The sequence below is a fragment of the Monodelphis domestica genome, chromosome 1 (assembly GCF_027887165.1).
Source record: "Monodelphis domestica isolate mMonDom1 chromosome 1, mMonDom1.pri, whole genome shotgun sequence".
Taxonomy (NCBI): domain Eukaryota; kingdom Metazoa; phylum Chordata; class Mammalia; order Didelphimorphia; family Didelphidae; genus Monodelphis; species Monodelphis domestica.
The window spans coordinates 363,914,026-363,932,569 of NC_077227.1; the positions used below are offsets into that span (position 1 = coordinate 363,914,026).

At 33.7% G+C, this 18,544-nt stretch overlaps 1 protein-coding gene across 5 annotated transcripts in view; it reads right to left on the reverse strand.

Moving 5' to 3' along the window:
- Nucleotides 1–18,544, reverse strand: part of GABRB2 (gamma-aminobutyric acid type A receptor subunit beta2) — a 301,754-nt gene that overhangs the window by 61,741 nt on the left and 221,469 nt on the right. The gene's annotated exons all lie outside the window — the stretch shown is intronic.

Consider the following 18,544-nt stretch of genomic DNA (forward strand, 5'->3'; position numbering starts at 1 on the left):
ACTAATGATGCTGAATTATTATAATCCTTCAAAGTTGTTGCTCTTCAGTATAAGCTTCATCTAGAATTAGTCAAGTTTAAGTATTTTTTGCCACTTATCTCTCACTTTGCTGAAAACAAAACAAAACAAAACTTTTCCTCTGTGGCTTCAGCATTCATTTTCTCAGTGAAGTCCCAAGAAAATGTACAAATAGTACTGCATACCTCTCAGAGACACTCTGCAGAGGTTGCACTTACTCCATGGGCAAGACACCCATTGTCATCAATAAATGTCAGTGAAAGTAATGTGCAGAGAATTCACATCTATTGGGCATCTAAGAAGACAGAGAACAGCAATTTTGAATGTGTGCTTATTCACACTTGCATAAAAGTTTTAGAACCTATAAGAATTCTATATCACCAACTTAAGAAAAAAGAAATGTAGTTGAGAAACATCAATGTATCAATTAATCAATAAGAAGTTATGAAACAGTACCAAGCCCCATTAGGAATAGAAAAAATAAAACATGGTCCCTGTTCTCAAGGAGTGCATCAGGCAAGGAAAGAATAACAATTGGATAACAACTAGGGTGTAAGGCCTGAACAACCAAAGGACTCATCCCCCCCAGGATTTTGGATCCATGACCTAACCCTACCCAGTATGTGGATAAGATATCCTGCCATCCTGTTTTGCAAACTCAAGATATCCTGGCAGCAACTCAAACCTACCTTACATAACCCTTCTCTCCCCTTTGTTCAGGGCCCCATCTGCCTTGGAAGTGGTGGGACCCAAGCTGGAGCTTTTAATAAAGCAGTACCTCTTTCTTTTACATTATCCAGCGTGCCTCCTAATTTGGGAAACCAGAACCAGGTCAAACAGGAAACACCAAAAGAACATACTTGAAAAACTGACCATATTACTATCATCCCTCTGCACAGTAAAGTCCAGTGGTTCCCTATTATTTCTAGGATCAAGTATAAAATATTTTTCTGGTGGCAGTTAAAGCTCTTCTGAAAAACATGACAGCAATGGAAAGTAATGAATGCTGGATGGGGATGTGGCAAAGTCAGGACATTAATGCATTGCTGTTGGAGTTGTGAATTGATCCAATCATTCTGGAGGGCAATTTGGAACTATGCCCAAAGGGCACTAAAAGACTATCTGCCCTTTGATCCAGCCATAGCACTGCTGGGTTTATACCCCAAAGAGATAATGAGGAAAAAGACATGTACAAGAATATTCATAGCTGCACTCTTTGTGGTAGCAAAAAACTGGAAAATGAAGGGATGCCCTTCAGTTGGGGAATGGTTGAGAAAATTGTGGTATGTGTTGGTGATGGAATACTATTGTGCTCAAAGGAACAATAAAGTGGAGGAATTCCATGGGAACTGGAATGACCTCCAGGAAGTGATGTAGAGAGAAAGGAGCAGAACCAATAGAACATTGTACATAGAGACTGATACACTGTGGTAAAATCAAATGTAATGGACTTCTCCATTAGTGGCAATGCAGTGGTCCTGAACAACTTGGAGAAATCTACAAGAAAAAAACGCTATCTACATTCAGAGGAAAAACTGTGGGAGTAGAAATACAGAAGAAAAAAAAAACTGCTTTAATACATGGGTTGCAGGGATATGGTTGGGGATGTAGACTCTAAATGAACATCCTAATGCAAACACCAACAACATGGAAATAGGTTCTGATCAAGGACACAAGCAATACCCAATGAAATTGCAAGTTGGCAGTTGGAAGGAAGGGAGGTTGGAAGGGAGGGAGGGATATAATGTAATTATTGTAACCAAGAATAATGTTCCAAGTTGACTAAATAAATTAATTCAAATTAAAAAATAAAGCTCTTCTGAAAAATGGGCCCTTCCTATCTTCCCAGTCTTGCAAATTGTTTCATTATTTCTCTTTTGCATTCAATGATCTAGTCGTATTGGCTCTCTTCAGTGGGTTCCATCTTCTATCTCCATGCTTTGCACTGACAGTCCTCTCATCATCCCCCACCCCCACTATTTGGAATGTTTTTCTCCCCACTCCATTATCTTCCTTCAAAACTCAACTCAAATGATACCTAATATAAATGGTTTTTCCCTAGCTTGACTTCACCCCACACTCCCATCTCCATTCCCTGGTACCAGTGTCTTTCCCTTTAAGGTTACTTTTCATCTTTTCTGTATTTACTTACTTATTTATATATGTGATTTCTCCTCCATTCAAATGTTAGTTCCTTGAGTGCAGAAATCAATGGTACTTTTTTCTATTAATATCTTAAAGACAGGAATTAGCATGAAATGTATAGGGGAATGACAAAGAAATGTGCTTAACTAAAAAAAGGTTTCTTTTCAGACCAGTAAAGTTTTTCAACAAGAATTAATTAACTATCTTATTTTGTGTCAGGTAGTATATTATCTGTAGTGAATACCAAGTAACAAATTAATGATATGTGCAAAATAAATTCACTTTTTAAAGAGTAGCTGGATAATCCAGGTGGACGACAAAATGCCTCATGTAGGACCTGAGCTTTGAAGGAAATTGGGGATTCTAATAGAGTTAGTACTACAAGGGAAAGAAAGGTATTCAGACTTGCATCTGTAAGTACATGGCAAGGGGTTAACTGGGGTTAGGGAAAGGGGGAAACTTCATATTTTCTTTTAAAAAAACTTCTGGCTTTAAGCACCAATGAGTCTATAAATGTACTATACTTCTTTTGGCTTGGCAGATGGGGGGAACAGAACAAATGTTCATTGCTAAGTAATGTGGGGGGCATTGAAGGAGCACATTTGAATATATACATTAGAGTTTTCTTGAGCACAATACTTGGCTGATGAAACAAGTGACTTAGGAAAATTAATTTGGCTCAATGTATAGGATGTATTGGAAGGGGAATAATTTCAAGGAAAATAGTTGCTTATTTTCCTGTAATAAATTTAGAACACTAATCCCATTTATTTTCTTACTCTTGTTCAATAATTAAGCCATCACTTTTTTAAAAAGAATTTCAGCAAAACCAAAAGCTTAACATATCTTCACACATTCACAACTTTTATCCCATAATGAACTAACTAGTTTTCATAATATTTTTTGTTCAAATTTAATCAGTTTCTCCAGGGAATCAGATAATTTGAGAACCAGAAAGGATTTCAATAGTAATTTAGTCCAATTCATGCCCAAAAGGAATCACCATGTAACATACCTTAGTAGTGGCCTTTTTCTATTTAAAGACCTTTGAGGAGGGGGGAACACACTGCCTCTTGAGGTAGCCTATGGTGTGCTAATATTTATACATTGTTTGGATAAGTGAGAAACCTAACAATTTTCCCTAGCTAATATGGATCATCTATAGCATAAACAGAATCTGGACAATCACTGTAGAGTAGCTTTGCTCCTGAGCCAGGCTAAAGCTACCTAGCAGAAAATAATTGATTCAAAGAAAAAATTTGATAGACAGAGAAGTCAAATATAAGAGGCATATTTTGCTTTCCCTAATGATATAAGCTAGTTTCTTTAAAAATGTATTCAGTTTTATATCAAAGCAACTTTCTTTTTTGCATCAAATATCATAAAATAAGAAAAAAACCCTACAGCTCTAAACATTTGGACAAATAAAGCAAAGTAGTTTCCTGGCTAAAGTGAAAAAGTTGATTTTCAGCTTAAAGTAGCAAGATCCACCAAACAGCATTATCTTTATTGAACTATATTGATGTCTAGCATGATGGGAAATGGGCCAGTTAGTTGGCATAGAGGAGAGAGTTTTGGCTCAGAGTCATGAGACCTAAGTTCAAATCTATCCTTAGAAATTTCTTAGCTGTGACTTTGGGCAAGTCACTTATCCTCTGTTCCACAGGAGAAGGAATTGGCAAACCACTCTTGTATCTTTGCCAAGAAAATTCCCTGGAGAGGTTCCTGAGATCACAAACATTCAGAAATAAAAAATGATGGGAAATATTGTAGATGAATAATATTCTCAGCATGGCAAATTAAGGCAGGATAGATTAGTAGACAGAAAAAAGTACTTTCCTGGGAAAAACTGGGTTTGAAACCCACAACTGATTTTTCTCAGCTTTTTGAATGAATACTGACCCTCAATTTCCTTATCTGTAACAAAATGGAGGTAATAATATCTGCAGTGCCTATGCCACAGTGTGATTGTGAAGATTAAATGATGTAATATATGGAAACACCTTTAAAAACTTCTCTAAAAATAGTCAATTTCTTTATGAGTAAAATAGCTGCTTTATAGGAAAGGTAAACAGAGTTCAAAGGTACTTTTATTTGCATTTAAAAAGTTATTTCAATATGCATATAAGATCCTTGGAAAATATATGTACCTAGATGGAGTTATTTACCATCAGGGGATATTTGTTAGTGTTGGAAAGTCATACTCAGACTCAAGAATTTTGATACTAGTATTGATTTTGTTCTCATTCATTGTTCAGTTGTTTTCAGTCATATCTGCCTTTTTTGACCCCATTTAAGAGTTTTCCTGGCAGAGATACTAGAGTAGTTAGCTATTTCCTTCTCCAGAGAATCTACTATAGATAAGTATTGATATATAGATATAGATATAGATATAGATATATTTATGAACCCATTCACACAAATTATGGGAATAGAAGTATAGATAAAGCAAAATAACAGATAAAATCAATGAATTTTTTCAATGAATTACTTGGTTTTTTCAATAAAATTATTTTTCTAATTATGATCTACTTAGGAGAACATATTGAAATTAATTTCTATTCTGTGAGTTGGAGTTAGGAGATGATTAACATATCCCAACTTGAAGCTAAAGAGCAGATATAGAATACAAAAAGTAAATTTAAAGATTTGCAATACAGTGTTGTCCATAAATTTAATATTTTCTTGACCTGAACCATGTGGCTGTTGTCCTGACCATTTTTACATTAATAGTTGCCATCTTTCAAATTTGAGATGGATGTTAGATGATAGATGTAAGTCACCTTTCTTCATCCATATGAAGGAAACATTCTCATTCCTGATAAACCTTCCTTGACACTTTTTACTGCATTTGTCTCTTCAATGATTTTCTCCTGCCTTCAATCCTAAAGGTGATGAACCTTGTTATAAACAAGGAAAAACAAAGATATATGATGAGGGAAGAAGGAGTGCAAATTCATAGAAGTTCTTTTTTTTTTTTTTCTGGTGAAATTGCACCAGAACTCTTTAGAGAGGCTTCAGTTTCTCTAGTGAATGTGTACTAATTTCAGGTCTCTAGTCTTAGAAATCTTTCCAGTTATGGACCTCAAGACCATTAAAGGATTATAATGTAAAGCTGCATGGATGAAAGTAAGATCTGAAGGAAGAGAATATAAAGAAAGACCACATGTTTTACTCAATAAGCCTTAGAATCTTTGAAATCAGCAAATAGATTCTGCTCTGTAACTTTATATTTTCTGAAAACTGATTTTCTCACAAGAACTTATTAATATACAACTTGATAAAAAAAAGTCCAATAGCCCATTTGACAATCGCTTGTTAATTGCAACGAATAGATTGTGAGCTCCTTGAGGGGAGGAGCTCTCTTATGCCTCTCTTTGTATTCTTATCACTTTAGCACAGTGCCTGGCACATAGTAGGTGTTGATGCACATTTATTAAATTACTGACTGCTTGCTTTGAAATCAGGGCATATATGGATTTTATATTGTAGCAATGTCTATAAACCTTTTTCCCCTCCACATTCAAGGTAGTAAAGACAAACTCATGGTACACTAGTTTTTCATCAATAAAACTATGGAAAACACTTCAAAAATGACTAGTTCCTGCTTCTATGATTTCAACCAAATGTCCCTGGATTGATCAAAAAGGAAATATATTTCCATTTTAATTCATTTCTGTCCAAGAATTCCCTATTATATTCTATACTGTCAATTTGAATTGAGAGGCAATTTATCATATTGTTGCTTGGAAAATTATGGGCAATAGTAACAAAATATTTCTGCTGCAATCTATCTTTTTCTAGACATAAATGATAAGAGGTAAGAAATTAAAATATTACTTTGCACCTCTTGTACTTACAATTTTTCATGTTTTTGAAATTTTTGCACTTTGGCAAAAGGAGTATAATATTTGACTCTTCTAATTTTTCTCTACTAAATGTTGATTAAAAATAGAGTTTCGAATTTATCATGTGGATAGGATCATAGATTTAGGCCTAGATGGGATGTTAGAAATCATGTAGCTCCGATTTATTTTATAAATAAAAGGACAGAGGCTTATAAAAGGTTAAAGGTTTTGCCCAACATAATTTTGCTAAGAAGTGTCAAGGGTTAGATTTGAACCCAGTTCTTTCTAACTTCAGTTCCAGCACTGTATGCATTACATGCTGCTACTTCTTAAGAAGAGACATATTTTCCTTTCTCTACTCATTGACAACATCTTCTGTGGTTCCTGAGAACATTAGGGAAGCTTCAGTTTGACAATAACATATGCACTGCTCTTTTGTGTAATAAGTATATCAGTTATGTCCCCAATAATGCCAGATTTAGAAAGGTTTAGGCTCCCTAGGATGGCATGTAGCTGTTAGAGTATTAACAAGCCATTCCTGGAAGAACATTTGATCCTTGTTTATTAAAAGGAAAATCACTTCTTCATATAGGAAAAGAACTTACAAAAACACATATCTATATACTTCCCTGGCCCCTCATCATTTATACAGTCATCTTTTAGGTAAAACTCAAAAATGAGTTAATAGCAAATATTAGACCCTTGAAAATATGTAAGACAAAAAATTACAAGTATTTGTTTTCTCATGAGCAGCACCAAGCCAAAGTTTGCTAATGGGTAGCTGAAAAAACATACACACATGCAAAATAATGTCTTACAAATGTGTCAAAAGGGAGATATTCCTGAAAACATATTGGACAAAACTTTTTATGGGAGAACGGCAGTAATTTGAAAGAGAAAAAACAGAAACACAAGGGAAAATGAGCATTTTTGTTTCTGTGGTGGCCCCACCAAAATCAATTGAACAATAATGAAAGCAGCCTATTTGTAGAAAATGTGTAAGCTTGATAAGCTATTTGGAAGAAAAATCTTTCTTATTTGAGATTTGAATGAATTTTAAAGTCTCTTCCAAAGGAACAACTTATTACATTTAATCTTAAATATTAAGGGTGAAAACTGCATTTACAGATTCCCTCTACAAATTGCTGCATGATAAGATTGACCACATATGTAAATCAGGAGGGTAGACCTGAGTGGGAGAAGCAGAGAAGTCTAACAATAGAAAACAAGCATTTATTAAATGCCTATCATGTGCAAGTAATTGAGCTAAGGGTTTTTTAATGTAATTGGATCACAGGGTAAAAATGGATTTTCATGTCACAAGCTTTTCCTTGGTTCCTGATTCCACAAGGACATGAAAACACATACAATGTTATCCAGAAAATGACATCCTATGTGGATAACTAGGGCAATAATAATTTTCAATAAAAAACAATAGTTAAGGAGAATAGATAACATTTGTATTGTGCTTTAAGGTTAGCAAAAGAGTTTCTAATCTTATATCATTTTATCTTTACAACAACTCTGATTTAGGTGCTATTATTGTCCCTATTTTACAGACAAGGAAAATAAGTCAGACACAGATTAAGGGACTTGCCTACAGTCACACAATTAGTGCCTGATTCTAAACTTGAATTCAGGTATTCCTGACTCTAGCCACCTAGCAGCCTAAGAGTGTTAAAATGAAGTTCCAGTGTATTATTCATAAGACTTTATCAAACTACCTATATATGTACACCATCACCATTACCTAATTCTTATGAGGTATACATACTTCATAACAATAGCACAAAATTGGAATTCAGATTGGCCATTGCTTCTGATAGCATTTTATTCCAAAGAACAAAGCAAAACTGAATTCTCTATTTATTTTGTCAGCTCCATATAATACAGCTAGCTTTTTTTATTAGCCACATCTCTATCAGTAAATTCAGTTTACTTGGAATTACTTAGTAAATAATGTATTAGGAAAAGCAAAGCAAAACAAACAAGCATGAAAACCTCCAAATAATGTAAAAGTGATCTTTTAGATAATAGATCTTCCATAAATATATCTTGAGTTTTGCTTTAGCTTCCAGGCACATGGAGCACATAAAACCCCTTCATATAATTCTTGCGACAAGCAATTATTAGGCACTTATTATGTGTCAAGCACTGTGTTAAACTAATTCAAGACAGTAATTAAAGATATCAGGTAACTATGAAATTTTCCTGGAGAACCTTCTGGCATCAACCTGGAACTAAATCATAGACTGAATTATCTTGCACAAAGTAGATGTTCATTTTAAAAAAAAGCAATTTAATTTGACTCTACCCCAAAGCCCACTGAGCCTAGCCTCTGTCTCTAGGAGACAAAGAAAAGATACCAGCTTGAAAGCTAAAAATAATATAAGATGATAGGATGGGTAGTCATCTGTCAGAGAAATTGCACTGTCTATGAAGTTAGACTCGGTATTCTTTAAAATCTTTCCTAATTTCAAATCCTATTACTAGGTTTGTAAACAGGAGAAGCAATTACCAGAATGGCAACTATGGATTTCCCAACAAAGAAATGAATCAATAGCTTTTATGAGAAATGAACCAAGAAAAATAGGAGTTTTAAAGAAAGATGGGTGTGGCCAAAAGAACCCCAGACCATCAATGCAGAAAACTGAGTTCTGGTATTGGTTCAATCATGAAATAACTCAATCTTAGATCAGACATTCAATTGCCTTCTTTTAGACTTTAAACCTTCATATGAACAATACAGGCACTGACTACTTATCTTTCACCATCCTTGTAAACTCTAAAATGAAACAAAAAACCTAAACCAAAAAAAAAAAACAAAACAAAACAAAAAAACAAGCAAATCAAATGAACAAAGACAAAAACCCGCCTGAAATGTCTTTGCTTCCCTCCTGCTTTTGTTGATATTGATTATAAGAGTTCTAGTTTGAGTTCCATCTCCTCTGTGTTTTTTATCTAACTCTTCATCTTTTCCCTTTCTGGACTTTTCTGAATCTCATATTTTCTATAATACAACATAATAATTATATGCTGTTTGATATTATCTACTAATTTTTCTTTTAAGAGCAATGATGATTTTTTTACATTCTGTCCCCATAGTTGATTGCATTGTAAGAAAAGCTGTAACACCACTAAACCAACCTAAAACAAACACACTTTTCAAAACGCTGAGTCAAAACAGGTTCAGTCTATAAGTTAAAAAAGTAATGTTAAATATTACTTGGCAAGATGAAAGTTCAAAATATTTTTTTCTCTAAGAATGTTTGACTATACTCCTTTCTTTCAACTTCAGGCTCTAGGAGTTTGCCTATGGAAACTCCTCATCAGACCCCATGCAGGAGTTAAATGTTGATCCTTATATGAGCTAGACACACCATTTAAAACAACAATCCAGGATGTATTCGATAAAGCCAACCACACCTAAAACATTTATGTAAGGAATATATGGTATTCTCAGTTCACACCCTCAGTGATTCAATGTTACAAAAGTAACCTAGATTCTAAAGGATATAATAAACCATTTGAAGTGAAATGACAGTGGTAAAAAGTAACCTTTCAAACGGCATCAAATATAAAAATAATAGCTAGAACATTTAGCTCATAGAATGCTGATGCTGTGCCACTGACTGAAGAACACCAATTAAATATCTGTGCCTCTAAGCATTTCTATGCTGGCTTCTTTCTTTGCTGTGAAATAGTCTGGCTACTATTCTCCACACTTGCAACCCTGAATCCCAGTCAGGGAAATGTGCAGATAGAGTTATACATTTAGCAACATCTCTTGTTCTTTTGTTGATACCTACTGAGCATCCAGAAAAACATCTGTTCATATTTTTCTGCCTCAAATCATTCAAGAATTCCCTATTGTCTACCAAAGTAAGTTAAAATTCTTTAATCTGACATTCAAGGCTACAGTTTAGTGTTGCACTAACTTTTTTCTACGTCTTATAGTGTCATCACACTTTTCTTTATGTCCCAATCCAATTGTATTATATGCATTACCTTGTAAACACTTCATTTTCTGACTTCTGTGTCCTGATCATTTTGGAAAAACTTGTCATTTCTTTTTTCCCCTTTTGAATTTCTACCCTTTCTTTAAAATCTCACTCAAATGGATATTCCTCGAAACTACACATCCAGTTAATAAGAATTCTCTATGTGGACTTTGTTTCTTATTTATGATTATTTGTGTATGTTTCCTATTCCTCTAGGACCCTAGGAATAGGACCCTAAAAGGGTCAATAAAAGGAACATATGAGGGGGGAAAGGAAAGATGAAGGGATGGAGAGGGAAATAAGAGAAAAGGGTAGTAAGGGGAAGGAAAAAGAAGAAAAAGAGAAGGGGAGGGAGACATAAGATGAAGGATGAAAAGCAAAGGGAAAGAAATATTCAAAGAAATGAAAAGAAAAATTCTACTACAAAATTGGAATCTTAAGACTTGGATTTGAGTCTTTTTCTCTTACTAGTAGCGGGTTTATGAGTAAGTCAATTAATTTCTTATCTGTTTTCTTAGCTAATGGGGAGTATATAATTTGTACTTCCTGTCTTAAAGAGTTATTATGAGGAACGTATTTTGTGAAGTATAAAGTCTGGGGTTGATATAAGCTATTATTAAGGTTCAAAATCCTTTCCAGTTGTAAAATTCTTAGCTTAATACAAGGTTTTTTAACCTAGAAGAACCATTCCTAAAGTAAACTAAGAGCCTTCTTCTACTCTGTCAGATAAGAATATAACTCATACAAGCTTTCTAGGAGATATTACACAAATTATCTCTATCAGTAATATAGTTAATGTCATAGATTAGTTATTGTGATGATGTAAAAATGCCCCCCCATATCTGAAGTGTTCCCACTTTTCAATTATGTATCACAGCTTCCTTTAAGACTCACCTCAAACTACATCTTCTGAAAGAAAACTTTACTGGTCTCACTTAATGCTAGTGCCTTCTTTCTGAGATTACCTCCTATTTATGCAGTATATGTTTTGTTTATACCCAGATATATCCATATTGCTTCTCCCATTAGAATGTGACCTCTGGCCATATTTTCCTTTTCTTTATGAATAATAATATTTTCCAGGTTGCATGTCAATAAAATATTTTTATATTTGTCTTCTGATATTTTGTAATCCATGTTCTCTCTCCTTCCAACTTCTCCTCCCTTCCCAAGAAGTCAGGCAATGTGATAGAGGTTATACATACATTATCAAATTATATATATTTCAATATTTGTCATGTAAAAGAAAATACATATTACTTACACTAGGCAAAAATTCATGGAGGAAATAAAGAATGATATGTTTCAATTTGCTATCAGACCCCATCTGTTCCTTCTCTGGTGGTGGATATACTTTTTTTCCCCCTCATGAGTCTCTTGGAATTGTCCTGTATCCTTGTCTTATTAATAATAGTTAAATCATTCAGAGTCGTTATTCATGCATTATTGTTGTTACTGTGTACAATGTTCCCCTGGTTCTGCTCACTTCACTTCATATAATTCTAGGGTTTGTTTGTTTGTTTGTTTTAACATTTTCTTTGTCATTTTTTTTCCATTTGAATTAATTTAGTCAATTTAGAACACTATTCCTTGGTTACAATAATCACATTAGTTCCCTCCCTCCCCTCCATCGACCCTTCCTGCAGCCAATGCACAATTTCATTGGGTATTACTTGTGTCCTTGATCAAAACCAATTTCCATGTTGTTGATATTTGCACTAGGATATTCGTTTAGATTCCACCTCCCCAGCCATATCCCCTCCACCCATGTATTCCAACAGTTGTTTTTCTTCTGTATTTCTACTCCCACAGTTTTTCTTCTGAAGGTGGATAGTGGTTTTTCTCATAGATTCCTCCAAGTTGTTCAGGATCACTGCATTGACACTAATGGAGAAGTCCATTACATTTGATTGTACCACCGTGTATCAGTCTCTGTGTACAATGTTCTCCTGGTTCTGCTCCTTTCACTCTACATCACTTCCTGGAGGTCATTCCAGTTCCCATGGAATTCCTTTGAGCTTTATTATTCCTTTGAGCCCAATAGTATTCCATCACCAACATATACCACAATTTGTTCAGCCATTCTCCAACTGAAGGGCATCCCCTCGTTTTCCAATTTTTGGCCACCACAAAGAGTGCAGCTATGAATATTCTTGTACATGTCTTTTTCCTTATTATCTCTTTGGGTACAAACCCAGCAGTGCTATGGCTGGATCAAAGGGCAGACAGTCTTTTAGAGCCCTTTGGGTATAGTTCCAAATTGCCCTCCAGAATGGTTGGATCAATTTACAACTCCACCAGCAATACATTAATATCCTGATTTTGCCACATCCCCTCCAGCATTTAATACTTTCTGTTGCTGTCCTTATCCAATCTGCTAGGTGTGAGGTGATACCTCAGAGTTGTTTTGATTTGCATTTCTCTGATTATAAGAGATTTAGAACACTTTTTCATGTGCTTATTAAGAGTTTTGTTTTCTTTTTTGAAATTTCTTATAACACAAAAGTGTTCCATTACAAGCATATACTACAACTTGTTCAATCATTCCCTAAGTCAAGGACATCTCTTCAGTTTCCAGTTATTTGCCACCACAAAAGAAGTGCTATATGTATTTTTGTAAAGGTAGGTTCCTTATCTTTAAATTTTTTGGGATACAGACATAGTAATGGTATTTCTGAGTGGGCATGAACATTTTTATGGCCTTTTGGGCATGATTTCAAATTCTTTGCTTTCCTTTAATTCCCAAGTTGCAAGGTAAACATTTAATAAATGCTTATTGACTAAATGACTAATTAGCATGAGTTATAGAAAGTCAGATTTTAGAGAATAGGGGGATATATGCATTGTTGTTGAAGAATACTCTGGTGGAGTAAACATAATAAAGGGAATGTTATTAAAGCTATAGGGATTTTTAAATCATCTAATTAAAAAAAAAGAGCCATCAGCTTCATAGCCCAGGTAAAAAATTTGCTTTCTACTGCTTATTGAAAACATATTTTATTTGCATTGTTTTTAATTTCCTAAGGCATGTGGTCATTTCCTTAAGTAATAATTTCTCATAAAAAGTTAAGCTGCTCCCTCAATGAATTGCTAATTCATATGAGTCAATCATGTGAGTTTAGATATTTTGTAAAGTGGTATTTTGAAAATAAAATACCCTAGACCTGAACCAAAGACAGCCACTTCAGTAAGCTGAAAGAGATAGATAATTCTAATAGGTCTTTTGTAGATTGTATATCCCCAATTTCCCTCCCCCATACACTATTGTACATGTACAAGCAGGCTAACTGAGCACTGGATTTCTTGCAATTGTGATAAATGACTTGATGTGGAAATCTTCAAATAGTCATTATGATAAACCTGGTACTGAACTACCGGTTCAGGCTTTGTCAGACTAATATTTCTGCTAGATTTGTACTCAAATTCTCTCTACTTGTTTTCTAAAAAAGACAAAAATGTAGGCAAAAGATAAAGTTTAAAAATAAACTCCCATTCCGTTTTTATGCATTTTACTTTAGTTTTATTTCCAGAAAAAATATTTCTAGTGATGAATTATTCAGAGCAAATGCTATTGGGAATCTCACAAGTGTATACCAATGTTGTGCTACAAGTGTGAAATCTTTGCTTAATGACCAAAAAATAAAAGAGGCTTCTATTAGGAAAAAAACAAACAAACAAACAAACTAAACCACATCAATGTTGTTTTTCTCATAATAATATTATAAGGTGAAATAAAGTTGCATATAAATGAGCAGCTAGTTAACAGATTCTTGCTGAGTCAAAAAATAAAAGGAATTGGTAGATTGGTTTTCATCATGTACCCCAAAGTAACAAGAAATATCATTTCAAGGGACAAATGATCAGCTTTTCTTGTGGTACTTATGTGAAAATTAAGACGAAAGTCCAACATGAAGATAATTGTGGCTTAACCATAAATATTTATTTTATTTTTTAAAATCCTTACTTCCCACCTTATAATTAATACTGTGTATTGGTTCCAAAGAAGAAGAGTGGTAAGCACCAGGTAATGGGGATTAAGTGATTTGCCCAGTGTAATAATCCAAATAGGAAGTAATGAAGCCAAATTTGAAGCCAGGACCTCTCATCTCTAGGTCTGGTTTCCAATTCACTGAGCCACCCAGCTGACTCCCAACATTTATTTTGGAGGATGAAAAAATAAAGTAAATCACAGGAAGAATTTTTTTAAGATTACTCAAAGAAAATCAAAATATACTTTGGGCTCTTGTGAATTTTATACAAAATTGGACAGAGGAGGATAGCAAAAACATGTTGGAAAATATTGCTCAGTTTTGAGAAAAGAAAGATAGCAGAAGTCTGTACATTATTAACTAGTCTTACACCTGTGTATCATGAATACTTTTTTCTAAATCATGCCAAATGGCACTGGACATAAATCACATTGAATATTAACCTCCTAAAAGAAATTAGATTGTATCTTATAGGACAGAAAACTAGATATTATTTATTTGAAAGTTATTTTAGAATCCCCTTTCTGTGTATAGTTAATTGACTGCTTTTCTTAAAGGTTAAAATTGAACCAAATTAGAAGAAAGGATAAAGACAAAGGCATCAACTACACAAATACATGCACACACACAACACCACACCACACCACATCACACACACACTGCTCTTTTTTAAAGCTTTTCCTGTTCGGCTCATGTGCAATTTGCATTTTTCTTTGAAGTTTTTACTGTTGATGTTTTCAAGAAATTGTCTTCTTTTAATTATATCTTGAGCTCCCTTGTCACTCAAATAAGTCACCATCAGTCTTTTTTTTGTTATTTGCTCATTTTTTTCAGCCTATTTCTTGACCTTGAAATTCATATAAAATTAGGATCTGCTTACCTCTGGGGACTGGAAGCATGTTTGTTTTGACTTTCTGTTCTTTATGAGATTCTTCTACTTCTACAGATCAATAGGGAACTGTAAGTTTTCAATGGTTTCAGGGTGATGTGATTTGGGGAGATATCTGAAGAGAAGTCTGGTCACTGCAATCTGCTCCTTGTATAGGTAGAGCAGCTGTTTTCTTGTGACTGTGACCATTCTTCTACACTCTGGAATTATGATTTGGGATTGGTTGATGGACAGCAGAGTTACCAAATGCCACCCAATTCTGCCATCTGTGCCAGTACAAGAGTTCCTGGGATGTCTTTTTGACCAAGCATTCTGTAACTTTACCATTCTGTGAACTTGAATGCTCCTTCTACTGCCACTCCACTGTTTTGACTGTTTTGACTACAAGTTCGTATAACCAGCCCCAATAACAATAAACTTTTGTAAAATACTTTCATATTTATAGTCTATACTGAGCAAATGATCAAATTGATGAGATTAGATTAAATGAAGCAGAAAGAGTTGTATTTCTTCTTTTTAGAAACTTTTAAGATAGGCAGTGTATCACTTTCTTCCTTTCAAATATGCGGAAACTGAGAGGTCAAGTATATGGTGGTTAAGTATCTATGGCAAAATTTTAACCTAGGTTTTCTGACTCCAAGTCTAGCACTCTGACTTATGGAATGATTTGTGGCTATAGAAGCTACATCTTCTTGGGCTACATCTTTTGGATGACCATTCTTCATTTTCTTTGAAAAAGCACATGAAGAAAATCAAAACCATTCACTAATTTTATAAAAGATCAAAGGATATGAATAAGTAGTTTTTAGGGGAAGAAATCTAGTTATTAATAGTGACATGAAGAATACCTTAAATAATAAGTAGAAAAATACAGATTAAAGTAACTCTGAAACAGTGTCCCAAATCATCAGATTGGAAAAATGAACAAAAAAGGAAAATGACAAATACAGGAGGAGCGGCGAGAAAACCATTATAATAATGCACCATTGATGAAGTAGTAAACTGACACAGCAATTTTAGAAAGTTATGTGGAATCATTCTCAAAAGTTATTAAACTGCACAGCACACTCTTTGATTCAGCCATATTACTCTAAAGTCTATATTCCAAAGAGATCAAAGAATGAGTAAAAGTTACCCATGTCTGCAATTATATATGAGGTCTTTTAGTGGTGATCAAAACTGGAAACTGAGGGAGTACTCATTAATTGAGGAATGGATGAACAAGATAAGGCAACTGAATGGATTAGAATACTATTAAATTGTATGAATAATGAATTAGGTTGTTTCAGAGAAACTTGAGAAGAATGGCACACACTGATACAAGGTGAAGAGGGAAGAAGTAGGAGAACAATTTATACAAGAACAACCAATATTAAGACAAACAACTCTGAAAGATTTACGAACCCCCTTCAGCACAATGAGCAATAATTCCAGAAGTCTCATAATGAAACATGCTACCCACCTCCAAATAGAGAGTTGAATTCAGAGTGCAGAATAAGTAATATATTTTTTGGACATGGATAATATGGAAATTTATTTTCTTTGACTATATTTATTTTCAAGGTTTTGTTTCTCTTGCTATCTAAATAGGGGGGAAAGAAGGATATAAGAGGGAAAGAATTTAGAAATGAAAATAAAATTGAATTAAAATGAATGAATAAAAATGTTTGATAAAAATAAAAAGGTACATGGAGAGTCATGGTAAGTATCCCAGAATATTATGTTGTGCTATAAAAATAATAGTAGTCAAAAAGAACTCAAAAAACATGATGCATACTCAATTTTAATATCAAGAAATTGTCAGATTTTGCTACCTCCCAAAAAACTTTTGAAATAATAGTAAGAATTTTTATGGGAAATTGGCAACATTTTTCAAAGTAAAACCTCTAAATTCAAGCCTGAAGTCACATAATCTTTCCAGTTTCACATCACTGCACATAAGTTGCCTTGTTCATTCCAAAGTCACTGTCTTCTTTGCATGGATAAGTTTTAGCTCCCAAAGAAATCTTAAATCAAATTTGTAGTCTTGTTGCAAACAAATTCCTTTTTAAATTCATGACCTAATTCACAAAGAACTGTTACTTTCTAAAACATTCAAGAACCAGATACACAGAGGGAAAAATGAGTAAATAAAATAAATGTGGTATATTTTATGAAGAATAAAACTCTGAGAATGTTATAATATCACTTTGGAATCAGATATTTTAAAAAAGTTGGGTCAATTAATGTTACAATGCAATAATAAAAAAAAGATTCGTAGTTAAGGTCTTTATAAAGTAATATTTCACATCACAGAATTCTCAAGTATAAAAAAAAAACTTTGCTCAGTACCATATACCATTTAAAACATCATTTTACAGATAAAGTAACATGTTCACGTAGATGATGACTTGTCAATAGTTACATAACTACCAAGTGGCCTCAGTCAGTCTTCTATTCACTATTCACATTAACTGTTATGATAATCAAATCAATGTTAAGTTCTTTTGATAATATTGGATTGAGTAGGGGAAAGAATGAAACAGATAGGTCTCAGATTTTGAAAGCGTGGGGATGAGACCAGCTGACTGAAATTCTAAAAGTCTGTTAGGATGGAGTACAAAGCAGACTCCAGAGCCTTGCTCCCAATTATAAACCTCTTCTCTCTTTTAAGTCTCTCCTAACCCTATGCTTTACTTTATCCATCAGGACTAATAATTGCAGGAAGGACACAAAACTATTGGAAGTATCAAATGATGTAAAGAAAGTGTTTTGAAAATCTCAAAATACTTTCTAAATAGTCATTATAAATAATGATAAAATAAATAATCAAATGATTACTGATTGAGTACTGGGAGAAAAAACAAAACCTCAATTAACAAAAAAACATAGAATAGGAAAAATGACTACTGGAGTTACTTTCTTCTTCATTGGGACAATAAGCAGCTCAAGGATATCTATTCTGCCAAGTCCATTAATACCCATCAAACTCTCTCCAACTCTATCTGTCTTCTGACCCAGCTAGTTCCAAATACCAGTTATACAACATTGGGCAAGCCACAGAATCTTTCTAGATTTGTTTTCTCATTGGTAAATTGAAAGGGTTAGATTAATTGAAAGGCATAATAGACTTGATATTGTATTAGAACTCACAAAATGTTTGGCTTCATATTCTGTCCCAAATATTTACCAGCTTTGTGTTCTTAGGCAAATAAAATTACTCTCTGTGTTTCCTTTTCCTCATTTGTAAAATGTGGAGATTAAACTTTATGTTTTTTTAGGTCCCTTCTGACTCTAAATGTATGATCTTTTGGCTAGGTGACATTAAGTCATTTGTATATTTAAGTCCAATGATTCTTTTATTTAAGTTTTCTTTAATGTTGTCTTCATTAAGACTCCCGTGGAGAAAAAGAAGTAAGATTGTCTAGGAGTATTAGATTTTGAACTATACAAAATAGTAATCATTAAAACAATTTGATACTGTAATGAGAAATAAAATGGTTGATCTATGGAATACATTGCATATATAATAAACAGAAGTAAATGACCACAGTAAACTAGCATTTGATAAATCCAAAGACCTGAGCTATGCAAGTAAAAAATCACTATTTAACAATAATGACAAGAACAACAGAAACAACAACAACAACAACAAAACTGCTAGAACAACTAGAA